Source organism: Ambystoma mexicanum, chromosome 9, assembly GCF_040938575.1.
Source record: "Ambystoma mexicanum isolate Mex_15411 chromosome 9, UKY_AmexF1_1, whole genome shotgun sequence".
NCBI lineage: Eukaryota > Metazoa > Chordata > Amphibia > Caudata > Ambystomatidae > Ambystoma > Ambystoma mexicanum.
In genome coordinates this window covers 254636879-254650923 of record NC_090931.1, presented here as the reverse complement: position 1 = coordinate 254650923, position 14045 = coordinate 254636879, and the positions used below count along the sequence as shown (strand labels likewise).

General features: G+C 48.2%; 1 protein-coding gene across 1 annotated transcript in view; it reads right to left on the bottom strand.

The window, feature by feature from the left end:
* The window catches only part of HEPACAM (hepatic and glial cell adhesion molecule), a 388102-nt gene that overhangs the window by 207009 nt on the left and 167048 nt on the right, over positions 1–14045 (bottom strand). The gene's annotated exons all lie outside the window — the stretch shown is intronic.

The window sequence follows — 14045 nt, the reverse complement described above, 5'->3', positions numbered from 1 at the left end:
AAGATGCCAGGTCTCCAACAGTGCACAGGGGCATTTTCATGATTCCATTACCCATAATATATGCCAGTATTTTACCAGTGTTAAAGACATGTTAACGCTGCCTTTGCTAAAACATGTCCATGCTGGCCTTGCCACTATATGCCAGTCTTCCCATGTGACCACATAACTATGTTTGCATTACTCTTAATGATAGTAATGATACTACAAGAAAATATGTCCATGCTGTCTTTGCCAATATAGGCCAGTATCCCCTCATTGTGTTTGTTTTGCCCATAATGTCACTAAAAATGTCATATCACTGTAAGAAAACATGTCCATATGGGCTGCAACAATGTAGGCCAATAGCCCCACCTAAACACTTATCATGCTGACTTTGTCTACAACGCCAGTAAAAATGCTAGGCCATTGTAAAAAATACATGCCTATATTGGCTGCACCAATGTTGGCCCTCCCCTAGTAGGAACACTCATTATGTTCCCTTTGCCTGCAAAGCCAATAGAAAAAGCCATGCCTCTGTAAGAATACATGTCCATATTGGCAGCACCAATGCAGGACCTCCCCTGTAAAAACAAAAACACTCATTGTCATCTTTGCCTATAATACCAGTAAAAATGATATGACATGGTTGTAAAAACATGCCCATGTGTGCTGCATTAATGTAGGCCAGTTACCCACTTAAGAACACATCATGTTGTCTTTGTCCATAATGGCAGTAAATGGCTATGCCACTGTAAGAAAACATGTCCCTGCTATATGCACTTATATATGCCAGTAGCCTCACTTAAGAACCCTTATCATGTTGGCGTTGTTCTTAATGCCAGCACAAATGCCATGCAACTTTATGAAAATGTGCCCATACCGGCTGCACCAATGTAGGCCAGCATCCCCACTTAAGAATGTTCGTCATGCTGCCTTTGCCTATAATGCCGGTAAAATGCCATGCCACTGTAAGAAAACATTCCTTCTGCATGCACCAATGCAAGTCTTCTCTACATAAAACCACACTTCAGGTTGGCTGGGCCCAGAATGACAGTAAAATGCCATTCCATATGGCTTCAGCAAAGTAGGTCCACTCCATGTAATAACACTCATCATGTTAGTTTTGTCCATAATGCCAGTAAAAATGCCTTGCCACTGTAAGACAATATGTTCATGATGGCTGCACCAATATATCAGTGTGTTGCCCCTTATTGCCAGCATGACTAATCGAGCATCCACACACATCCCCCCACCTTCACTCACTCACACATTCACCTGCATTTATTCACTCGCACATTCACCTGCAGTAATTCACTCACCAGCACTTTTGCCCACATTCATTCACTCATGCATTCACCAGCCCCTTTCCACAGCCTACATACACTCTACTCATACACTTGCAAGCACATACACACTGAACTCACAAACAGGTGCATATATAAACAGCTGTACACATTCCCAAACAAATACACTACGTGCATTGTAAGGGTGCAGAAGAAGGAGGCTGACACAAGGGTGCTGTGTTTGGAGCTAATGACTTTTATTGAATAGTAAAGAAAGAAAAAACCTATATATCCCTATTACTAAGAGGGTTTTCCCTGCCGCAACTGAAAGAGATACAGTGACTGTCAGGATTTCTGTCCACTTCACAGTGTCCACCGTCCTGTGTCAAGAGAACCTTATTTCTGTCCCTTACACTAGAAACTAAAGAATAAGGCAGTACTGTTCTGGTCACAGGAGCTCCCGTCTCCTGGGATATAGTTAATGGTTTGTTGAAACAGTTACCAAATCTTAAAACAGTCTTGTGTTTCACATGTTGTTAGGGGAATGGCTCCCTAGTCCTCATGGTAAAGTTCCAAAAAATACATTCTTACACGTTGTCAGGGGGAATGGCTCCCTTCGCCTGGTGGTAACGTTCCAAACAATACATTCTTGGTGGGCCAGGAGAATGTCTCCCTTCTCCTAATGTCCAGTCTCATATAGACCAAGGAACTGACTCCATTTCCCAGGCCTTTTTGTAACTTACTGCCAGTCTTGGTTTCCAGGAGATTTACTCCCTTTTCCTGGTATCTTGTTATCAGTTCCCTACAACCAGGGGGGAATTACTCACTTCCCAAGGTTTTCTTTTCACTAGGCTTCACACCTACAACACCCAATTCTAAGTGTTAGGGAGGTCCACGACCCTGGCTTCTCTTCTTCTTTGATCTGGCCCACTTGGTTCACTTCCCTGTCAAGTACTGCCACAAGGAAGATGACTTGTATCACATTCTTGCTTTGGGTCCCAGACCCTGGTTTCTCCTCTTCTTTGAAATGGCCCACTTGGTTCACTCCCTGCCAAGTACTTCCACAAGGAAGATGACTCGTATTTCGTTTAGGGTCCCTGACCCTGCTTTGGCTATCAGTGGGCTTAACTTTGCCACTGTTGTGAAAGATTCTCTACTTCAAGTTCTCTTTATGAAGGCTGTCGCAAGTGACCAGCCTTGGTCAGTGTAGCTTGACGGCTGGTCTGGTGCCTGAAGGTCCATTCCTCTAGCACATTTCTTTCAGTAAGGGGCACTTTCAAACATTCGAACATGACACGGTAGGACACGCTGATGACTGCAGTATGATGGAGCTGTTACCAGGACTCTTGTGATTGGAGGTTGTTACCTGGAATGTTGTGAGGTTCCATTACCCTGGGTAGGTCTTCGTAACCTGGGTAGGTCTTGATAGATGCCAGGCATCCTGGTATGGTGCAGCAACTATCAGAGGGTGATGGGGCTAACAGTGCTGACGAGGCTGACAGGACGGCATTGGTTTAGTGGCGTTTGGTTTGGTCATTTTTTGACCTCCTTCCTGTCTGCCCTTTATTTAAAACACCCTTTTCCAGGTATTATTTCCCTATTCCGGCCTCTGGGACGTCCAGTATTGTTATGGTCACCCAGCACCTTGACGGCAGTGTTTTATAGGAGTTCTTGGAGTGTAGTGGGTAACCCTGTGGAGCTGTGTACATGTTTCTGTGGTAGTCGCAACCCCTGGGCCGTAAATAGGCCAAACCTGTGCATTGGGAATGTATATTGTCTGCTTGGTTTGCTCTGCAAACTCAATATGCCTCTAACCAGAGTTCATGCCAAAAGAATGACATCTGAACTTGCAGCTGAACTACTCTCCCTACCTCCCCAGTCTATATCTAGTTCCTTAGGGTCAAGAAAGGGGTCTTTCTAAGAAACATCTAATTCTGGGACTTTGGTTCTGGCCCCTCTGGAGCATAGTTTTCCACTTACTTCTCCAATGTCTAAGGGACGTCAGTTGTCCGATGTCCTGGCATGGAGTGCTTAGTGGAGACAGCGTCTCCAGGGCCAGAAAGTCGACTTCTCCGACAAGGATGACAAACTTGGTCAAAGCATGGTTACACCTATGCCAAGTGTGGTTCTGGAAATGATGGGTGCACTTATCCCTACGTCCTTACAATCTCCAATAAACAGAGTGGAGAAAGTTACCTCAGAATGTTCTCCACAACCTCCTCTGGGCCATGTAAGGATGGTTGATGAGCAAACTTAGCGAATCAGACCTGAGCAATGTGTGAAGAACCCTGCAGATCCCTCACTGAAACCCTGCCTGAAGTCTCCTCCAAGGTGCCAGGGGTAAGCAGATGCTTCCTGATCCCAAAACTGTGGCCGGTGAACTGCGGGAGGAGCACATGGGTGGAGATAAGGCCCAGGGAAGTGAGGAGATGCTGTGGGATGAGGCACAGTATTTTTCCTCTAATGTGGAGACTATTACCACTGTGCCAGAAGAGGTCAAAGCTTACTGTCATGTTAATGGGCCTCATTACGAGTCCGGCGATAACGCTGCCAGTGCTTCCAGCGGCTTGCCGCTGGATTCATAACATTTTACTGGCACCCAAATTCCCGGTGCCACCAGGACATTACAAGTCCCGGCGGATCGGGAAGCTGGGTGCTGGAAAATGTTAGTCCCCGTCCCCGTTCCCATGGAGACCTATGGGTTCACGGAAGCATTGGCACAGGTAATAACAGTGCCAATGCTTCCGTGATAAGTCTGCCTACTGGGGCAGCTGCACCCAGCAGGGTCAGACCTGTCGGGTGCAGCGGCCCTGGCAGGGAAACTCGTAGTGTGACGGTACAGAAACAAAGGTGCCAGTGAGCTTACTGGCACCCTTTTTTTCCGGACCACCACACTCACGATGAGGCCCAATCTCTCTAAACCTCCTATGGAAACTAGGGTGATAAACCTTAAAATTGTAACACCAAAACTTATTAGGCCAAAAGAAGAGATCTTTTTGCTACCTAAAATTAAAAGTCCTCCTCACTACCAAAGGTACACTACAATGAATGGGGGAAATGTTGTCGTCTTTAAATCATTTTCCTCTAGCCAAGTTAAAAAATACAGCCCTCTTTTAAAATTACTAAGGGAATTAAATCTACCCTCAAAAATGTTTCAGAAGTAGAAAAATCTTACTTTAATAAAAGTAAACTACATGTCCCAGAATCCTATATGGACTGAGACGAAGAAGAGAGCTGAAGAGGTATGTAGATGTAGTAGTCAGGCAATTAAGCGTAACAGCCTTTGCACAGGTCAGGCAATTAAATTCAATGGCTTATACCTGAAGCAAATTGCCAAACCTGTGAGGCATAAAAGGCTGCAGCAGGAGAAGAAAGAAGAGGAAGAAGGAGCTGAAACAGGAGTTGGAATGATGACAGTAGAAGCAGTAGTAGCAGAGCACGAGGATGGCAATTTACAGAAAGGATGCCAGAGCGTGGAGGCAGCAGATTTTACCTGCTATTTCTGAAAGGGACCTGTGGTCGCAAACCCTGCATTGCCGTGGCTGCACTTAGGAAGACGTGCTGAGAGTAGCGCCTTCCCCATGTGCGCCTAGTAGCTGTGATTGCAGAGCATGGCCATGCTGTAGCCTGAGGCCCATATCAGAAGGCAAGCCAAGGGTCTGAGGAGTGAAGGAGACTTCCAATTAACGTGGTCAGACCCCAGACACCTGTACTGCAGAAGGGTGTGGGTCCCAAGAGTGCTAGAAGCAGTAGTGGCAGTTGAAGAAGTTGGGAACGTGAAGCAGCATGCAACTGCAGTATTCCTGGAGCCGGTGAGTGAAGCTCGGCGTTCAGGTTACCTTTACAAGCCTTGCAGGTAACTGTTACCAGCTCATAGGTAACTCGAGTGAGGGGTAAAGAGAGTATAAATTCTTTGTCACTGAGGAAGTTCTTCCTAATAATGGAAATGTATCATGTGCACTATTAGTGAGAGCAATAGTGTTCACGTAAGAAGGAAAGCCTTTTAATTCCATTGTCGAACATAATACTGGTGCCGCAGTGGTTGCGTGCCTCTCATAAAAAGGGGAACACTTTTTATAGCAACTCCGAAACCTTACTTTAACTTCCACAAGTGTTACAAGAATATTCAGCATCAAAGGAAGGTTCTGTGTGACCCATTGTATCTCCTTACAGGAGTCAGAAGCCGTCTCTACGATATTGAATAAGAAATACAATCACTGGTATCTTTTTAAGGCTAAATATCTATTTGAATGAGTGATCGCATATACCTATAACTCGCTTTTCTTTGAAGACTGAACCTTGCAGTAGTTGAAACATTTATTCTTTTTTTTAATAAACTTTATTTTTCACTGACGGTACATATAAACCTCATACTGTCTCAATACAAAGCATTTTTAAAGTCACAGTATGTCAATCAAAACATTTAGCAGAATTATGAACCTAAGTACATTGCAAGATCAGAGCGAATCTTCATCCCCTTCGTCGGCCACTTCCTCCTCCAAGCACCTCCGCAGAGGTGCCCATATGTCCTTGGGTCTGCACGTGGCCGGTATTCCCAATGTATAGCTTTCTTTACATTCGTATGTAGATATCAGGTCTCTAAGCCACGTGTGTATACTTGGGGCATTTTTTGCTTTCCAGCATTTAAAAAAAGAAAACTTTTATTTATAGGCGAACGTTTACAGCATACACAAACGGTGAAGCATTTCTTATTCATATACATAGGCTCAGTTCACTTTTACATTGATGGATAATACATTTGTGTATGTTTACATATCGTAGGCTTGCTTGATAACTCCGCTTCTCAGGTTAGTCCTGCAAGGCCGCGGGTACGGGAGATCCCGAGTCTCCTTCGGCCCGCCCGTTAAGGTAACTACAGAATGCAGTCCATACATTTTTAGGTCGAGAATGCATGGGGAGGGAAGTAACGTATTCCTCTTCACAGGTCTGAGTCCAGGTGAGTGCATTCAGCCACATTTTAAAGGTAGGAGGAAGGAGCGCTTCCAGCACTGTAGAATGCATTTCTTGGCCACCATACTACTTACATTAAAATCCTTGGACATTTTCTTGACGTCAACGCTATTCCACACCCCGAACAATCGGATCTGGGTCGACTGTAGTACCTACAATATCAGAGAGAGCCCTCAGGACCTCACCCCAGAATTCATTGAGTGCAGTATATGACCAAAACATGTGCGTGTGGTCGTTGCTTTCAGAGTAGCATCTTGGGCAGGTGTGTATCTGGCTCAGGGCAAACTTAGTAACTTTATTGGGAGTGTAGTATAATCTGTTCAACAATTTGTATTGCATGCAGCAAAGCTTAAAGTTAAGTGAAACTCTGCGCGTGTGAGAGCACAGCTTCCTCCACAAGCCAGCCGAGATCTCGAGGCCAAGCTCACCAGCCCATTCATTGCATGCTCTACGAGTTGGTCTGGAGATTTTGTTAGCAGTATTTTATAAAGCGAGGAGACCACCCCTCGGGCACTGCTAGAGTTGGCTATGTACTGTATTTCAGGCGTATCAGGGGGTTCATCCGGATAAAATGACCACATTCGCGGACTGCAGCCCGGAGTCTGTAGTATTGCAGCTTCTCCAATGCCGACCCAGAGTGTCCTGGGCGCCACGTCTGTGGAGTAATAAACTTCCCCTCGGGGAATAGATCAGTTACCGCTTGGTATCCCAATGCTAGCCAACACTGAGACAAAAGTTTGTCATGTGTGGGTTCGAGCCCAGGGAATTCCCAGATAGGGAGCCATTTGTAATCTGGGCGCTCTTCCGACACGAGACTAAGTAATCAATTCCATGCCAGTAGTGTGAACGCAATGGGGTCAGATGGAGTGTCGACCTCGTACTTACGAAGAAGGACTGACATGATGTTTACTGTTGGCGCTGCAAGTCTTTCTATTTTGACTTTGACTTGACTTGGGTGGAGCAGTGGATTCTTGTACCAGTATGTGGCGTATTGGGCTTGTGCAGCAAACCAATATAGTATCAAGTTGGGGCGGTGAAACCCCCCCTCTCATCTGGTAAAGCCATATGTGTCCACTTTTTGCAGACCGCACCGGCATGCCACAGGAAATGCGCACACAGCTTATGTAATCTGTCAAAGTATTGTTTCCCGGACCAGACCAGCACGTTGGCAAAGATGTAGAGAAGTTTAGGGACCAAGATCATCTTAATCAGTGAGAGTTTCCCCACCAATGAAAGCATTTTTGATTCAGTGTATTGTGCAGCAGCAGTATAATTATCGGTTAATAGGGTCGATTTCGACAGTGATACATGGACCCCTAAGTATTAATGCCACAAGGGGACCAGCAGAGAGGGTATTCGCACACAGGTTGCTGGGTTGTGCTGGTGAGCGGGAATATCTCAGATTTAGAGCAGTTAATTGTGAAGCCGGAGAATGTGCCTTTTCTCGTTATGTCACGTATAATGGGGTCTAGATGTGTATTTGGATTCCTGACATATAGCAGAACATCGTCTGCATATAGGGATATTATCTCGGAAGAATCTTTTAAACGTATTCCCTTACAGGCATGCCGCCCTCTAATATAGTCCGCCATTGGCTAGATGACCAGCGCAAAAAGGATGGTGGAGAATGGGCAGCCCTGTCGAGTGCTGCTGAGAAAAGCGAAAGATGGTGAGGTTAAGGAGTTGACCAGAACTCTAGCTTTGGGGCATGTATAAAGTAATTTGATGTACTGAATCATGTTCGGACCCACTCCCATTTTCTCCAGGACCGCCCACATGTACTGCCATGAGACCATGTCAAAGGCCTTTTGGGCGTCCAGCGTGACCGCCATGGCCTCTGCTGTTTGATCAATCCCGGACATCACATTAAAGAGCCGCCTGATGTTAAGAGCTGTCGACCGCCCAGGGACGAAACCGCCCTGATCCACATGAACCAAGTATGGCATGATCGGGAGGAATCTGTTTGCTGTTGTCTTGGCAAATATCTTTGTGTCTATATTCAAAAGCGACAGGGGCCTGTTGGAGCCACACTCGTCGCTAGGCTTGCCAGGCTTGAGAACGGTTATGATCGCTTCCCGTAGAGAGGGGGAGAGTGGATGGATGCAGTGATTCAGCCCAGACCTCCAGCAGCCGTGGCGCAAGGAGCGCCACATGCTCCTGGTAAAATTCCAAAGTGAGTCCATCCGGCCCGGGGGCCTTACCCCTCGGGAGGTCAGTGATGGCCTTGACTACCTCATCCAGTCAGTGTGATCAAGGTATCCAGCTGCTCCTTAGTGGATTGGGCAATGCACGTCATAGGAATCTGGACAAGGAGATCACGTATGTCTTGTATACTATGCTCACTGTGTGGTGTGTACAGGTCGGTGTACAATTTGGAAAAAATGTCAAGTATCTGCTGGACTGACCATTGTTGGATGCCCGGTGTATCCCTAATACATTCTATCTGGGACTGACCACCCTCCGCCCTAACCATCCTAGCCATTGTCCTCCCCGGCCTATCACCTTCCCCATATTTCCTTGCTGCACGTGGGCGGGCGAAGTATCGTAGCTCCTGCAGGGCGTGTGATTCATAAACTTCCATTTCCTCCCTTATCTCTGCTAGTTTGTTGGGGATTCCACGCATTCTTTTGCGCATTCTTGTTCCAGGTTTTTAAGTTTGGACTCAGAACGGCACAGATCGTTCCTAATTGCTTTTAGTATTCCTGCTTCCCTCGAGATGGACATGCCCCTTAGATACACCTTAAAGGTCTCCCAGCAGACTCCAAATGTCGTGTCCTGTTGTGAATTACATTCAAAGAAGGTCTCCATGTCTGAGAGGATCTCCGCTTTGAACACTATGTCCAGCAGAGCGTCCGACTTGAAGCGCCGGGTGGTGTGGGTGGAGTGGACCCCCACGACACCGATAATGTCACTGGGGCACGGATAACGTGCGGGTGAGTATCTGAGTATCTGTGACCTTGTCAATTAGCACGCCCGATGTTAGGAACAGGTCAATCCTGGATGAGCTGTCATGCACTGATGAGTAGTACGTGTATTTTCGCTCCCGGGGGTGAAGGTCCCTCCACACGTCCCGCATGCCAAGTGATGTCATGTGTATGTGTAATTTCCGAGCCGCACGTGACAGTGTCTTATGCGCAGTCCCTCTCCTATCTAGGTTATTGTCTAGTATCAAGTTCATGCCCCCCCAGATGATTGGAACCCCAACGTATCCCATAAGTAAGGAAACTACTGTGTGAAAGAATTCAGGGGTATCTACATTTGGACCATACGTGTTCACAACTAGATACTCCCCGTTTGCTATTGTACAATGTAGGATGATATATCTGCCTTGAGAGTCTATATGGCTCTTCTTCAATACGAATTTAACAGATTTATGAATTAACGTCAAGACTCCCCTGGCTTCTGTGGAATATGTCGAGTAGTATCTATCTGGTCCCCAGGACGGTGCTAGGCCTAATGCGAGGTGACCCAGGGCATGGGTCTCCTGTAATAGGAGTATTTTCACCCTCTGTCTCTGAGCATAGGCTGTGATTCTGCGGGCCTTTGTAAAATGACCTATCCCACGGACGTTTCATGACATCAGCCGAATAGCCATGTCATTACTTCAGGGGACATCCCAGCAATCGTGCCACTGTGCACATAGAACTGCATAAATAATAACACCATGGGCCTCATTACGAGTTGGGCGCAAAGGGATACCGGGCACCGGTAAGGACACCGGTGCCGGTAATCCCTTTGCGCCCTATCCCGAGTTCCCTTAGCGGGTCACTTCCTTAACACCTGGTTTTACCAGGCGTTATGGACGGGACCCGTTAAGGGACTTTAGAGCTAATAACGGTACCGCAATTTGCAGTACCGTTATTAGCGCCTTCTCCCTTCCCATTGAGCCCTATGGGGGCTCAAATGGGAATGGGGAATGGCTTTTTCAATGGGGATTTACCGGTCCCGCAAAGGTCGGAATAGACCTGTAAGTCCCCATTGAACCAGGGCGGACTTGGTACCAGTATTGGAGGTAGTCATGGTGCAAATAGCGCCATGATTACCTCCATACTCGGAATGAGGCCCCATGTCGCTCACTCGATATGTGCAATGCTGCATCGCCTCAGCCATTTTTGATATAACATTCCTCAACATTTCCACCCTCCTCCCTCACTACCCCTACCCCGCCAGCAGTGTGACCCTCCCCCCTTAGTCCGATTACCTGTGAGCCGACCCCAACTTGGCTCACGCGTGTCATGGGCCCAACAGGGGCTTGTGTACAACAGAACCGCCAGATCAACCACTGCAGCTGCAGTGGTGCGCGCTGTTGCCGTACAACCAACATTTTAGGAGCCGTGGTGTAGACCACACTCATGCAGCATCTGCGTGCCCTGCCCGTTCAAGCCCCCGAGTGTGATGACAGCAGGCCATCTAAGTGGCGGGTCTTCCCACTAGTATCTCATATGCAGGGGGAGCTGTCCATCCTGTGAGGACTATGATGACGGTCGTGAGCAGGTCCGATATATGTGCACCAGGTCGCAGCAGGTATCCTTTTGGATAAATGGATGGGATCCAAGTCCAAAAGATCTGAGTTAGGTTGCAGATGGCACCAAAGTGTTTAGAAATGGTGCCCAGATGTAGGCTGGGGGGGGCACGTGCAGTGTGGGCAACACTTGGCGTTTGGTGCCAAGGAGGAGAAGATCCTTAGCCTTAGAGATGGTGAAATGTCCAGTTTCAGTTGCCTCATGGTGCACGGTGAATGCCCACCCACCCCAGGGGAAGGCACCACTACAGCGGGCTGGAGTGTAGAGAGGAGGTATTGAAGATGGGTACAGCGTGAAGCTGGGCCTCTAGTTTGCGTCGGCGGAAGTCAGGATAACTTGAATAGAGTGCTGTACTCTTTTGGGGGTTAGTAGTGCGGTCAAAAAAGCAAGGGTAGGCCCAGGATCCCAGGAGAGGGCAATAGGATGAGTCCGGAGTAGAGTGGGGGTCCGGGCCACCTCACTCCCCACCTGGATCCAAGATGATCGGGCCACGCAGTCAGGTCCGGGGAGATGGCGCGACAAGGAGATGGAGGTGCCCAGGTGTCAGAGGGCACGCCTCGGCAAGGCGTGCACTCGGTCCCCAGCGCCGCATTATGGAAGACTCGATCACCAGGTGGCTGTAGGAGTCCAGGGGAGCGCACGCGGGTAGGCCAGGGCAGCCGGGGAGGTGCTGCTGGTCCCCCGACAACAAGCGTGGATGACAGAGCCCACAGTGATCAAGGGGAGAAGCCCAGGTCAACCTCTCCCAGCCCATCGGAGGTACGGTGCTAGGAGATGTTTTCATGTGGTATTGTGGGCGCAGATAGAATGGGAGCGCACTCACCGCCCTGCGGTCCACCGCCTCCAGGACCACAACACGGGACCCCCACGGACTGGCCCCACAGCAACGGAGGTGGCTGGAGATGCTGCGCAGGCTGACGTCACAGTGGCAGGCTGAGTCCCAGGCCAAGCACAGTCTGCGGCCCGGCCCGGATGTCAAGGCATTCTCCCAGGTGGGCTCACTCCGCAGTTTGCGCCTCTCAGGACGAGCACAGGCCGCTCACAGCTTCGAAGGGCGCAGGAGGCCAGTTATCCGCGCCAGAATGTCCAATCCTGGATTTTGAACCAGGGTGCCCCGCACCCTATGGTGATATGAGTACTACTTTGTAGAGTCAGATGTTTAGGGAAACCGCCATCACATTCGGATTGCCGTTGGTATCGCATGGAGCCGATGAGCTAGGTAGCCATTTTTAAGGCTGCTCAACAGCGTCCCCTTCTCTCCAGCATTTGAGAATGTTCCGTTTGGCGACGGCCCCTGCCACAGAAAAGAGTCGTCTGACTTAAATCGAGACTTTACCTATATCACCCAATAGATATTTCAGAGGTGTCACTGGGATGTGCATGTCTAATATGACCTCAAGCCTGGCGGCCACCTCCTCCCAGAATTCTTTGATTGATGGGCATGTCCAAAACATATGTATTGTATCCGCTTCCGGGGCTTTGCATTTGTGGCAGCAAGTTTTGTGTCACAAGGCCGTATTTCGCCATCTTGCTTGGGGTTATGTGAAGGTGGTTCAAAAGCTTGGACTGTATCAACATGAAATTGTCGCAGAGGGAAACCGTCTTGGTAAACTGGCAGTATTTCATCCATTGCGCTCCGTCTATGGTAACACCCAAGTCTCTTTCCCATTTAGTCTTCATTGTGTTCAGGGTAGGAGCATGTAGTTGGGCCGCATTATATAGTGTGGCTATACCCCCCTGAATCCATTTGTTTGCATAACTGTGGAAATAAATGGATGTATAACTGGGGCGGCTGGGAAGGAGGCCCATTTGCGCCTGCAGGCCGCTTGTATGCGGCGGTATTGCATAGCCGAAGTGAGATTGACCCCTATCTTTTCCTGTAGTACTGTCAGGTGTACGAATCTCCCTTCTGGAAAGAAGTCGCCCACCCGCATTTCCATACTCGGATCCATCTTTTCTGCAAGGCTGTGTCCAGCATGGGTTGAAGGTCTGGGTGGTGTCGCAAGGGCGTGTGCGGCCAGTATGGATCCGAGCACCCAACTCTCTTGAATAGTGCCAGCCATGCTCGCAACGTACAGGAGATCGGGTCTACTTCCTCCTTACCTTGTTTGTAATTGCTAAAAATGAAGGACTGCAAGTTCATGGGAGCTGCAGCAAGATTTTCGGCTTGGATGTGTGCATATTGCTCTGAGTCAGGGGAGTAGTATTTCACAAAATGTGCTTGTGCCGCGTGGTAATATAGTAGGATGTCCAGGGCGGTTAAGACGCCTGTGGCGTAGCGTTCACAGATTTTGGGCCAGCTAATCCTGACCATTCCACCCTGCCCCCCATAGGAAGGTGGAGGCGAGCCTCTGGAGCTTGTCGAAAAAAGGCGCCCTGGCCAGATTGTGATATTGCAGGGAAAAAAGCAGTTTGGGAAGAATTACCATTTTGAGCAGGGCTATTCGACTGTACAGCGAGATCGGAAGTTTAATCCAGAATGCTAGTTTGGATTCAAGGACTGCCAGGTAAGGTGCGTAATTTGAATGATATAGGGTTTGTTTCTCTGTGGCCATAATTATGCCCAGGTATCTGGCCGTATTCGGGGACCAACGGAACTGCACTGTGGCATCCGATTCCCCGTTCCTCTTGTTAATGGTATGACCTTGGTATTGGAGTGATTGATTTAGTAGCCTAAGAATTTTGCAAATTGTTGGATTTCTTGCATAACAGGGGGGAGGTTGTGTTTGGGGTCCCTTAGATATACCATGGTATCATCTGCATATAAGGAAATAAACTGGGGCGGGGGTCCTGATTCGGATACCTCGCAATGAGTTTGTGTGCCTCAAACAAGCAGCCATCCCCACAATGGTGAGAGTGAATGTAAGAGGGTACAACGGGCAACCCTGATGTGTGCCTCGGAACAGTGAGAACTCTGGTGAGATCGACTTGTTTGTTCTGACTCTAGCCTTCGGGTCCCTATACTATACCTGGATGAATTTTAAAAAGTCTGGTCCGAAATCTAGTTTATGTAGTATGGCGTACATGTATCCCCATGAGACCTAATCGAACGCCTTTTCGGCATCGAGTGCTACAGCAATCGTTTTGGCTTTAGGGTCTAGCTGTCAGGCTGTCACAAAGATCTGCGCAGATTCAATGCGGTGGAACATGTAGGGACAAAGCCGACTGGTCGGGGTGTACCAACTTATTCATATGAGGCAGTAGTCGATTAGCAATTACTTTAGCAATAATCTTGGTGTCGGAATTTATTAAGGATAGTGGGCAATATGAGGCTGGGTCTTGTGGTGGT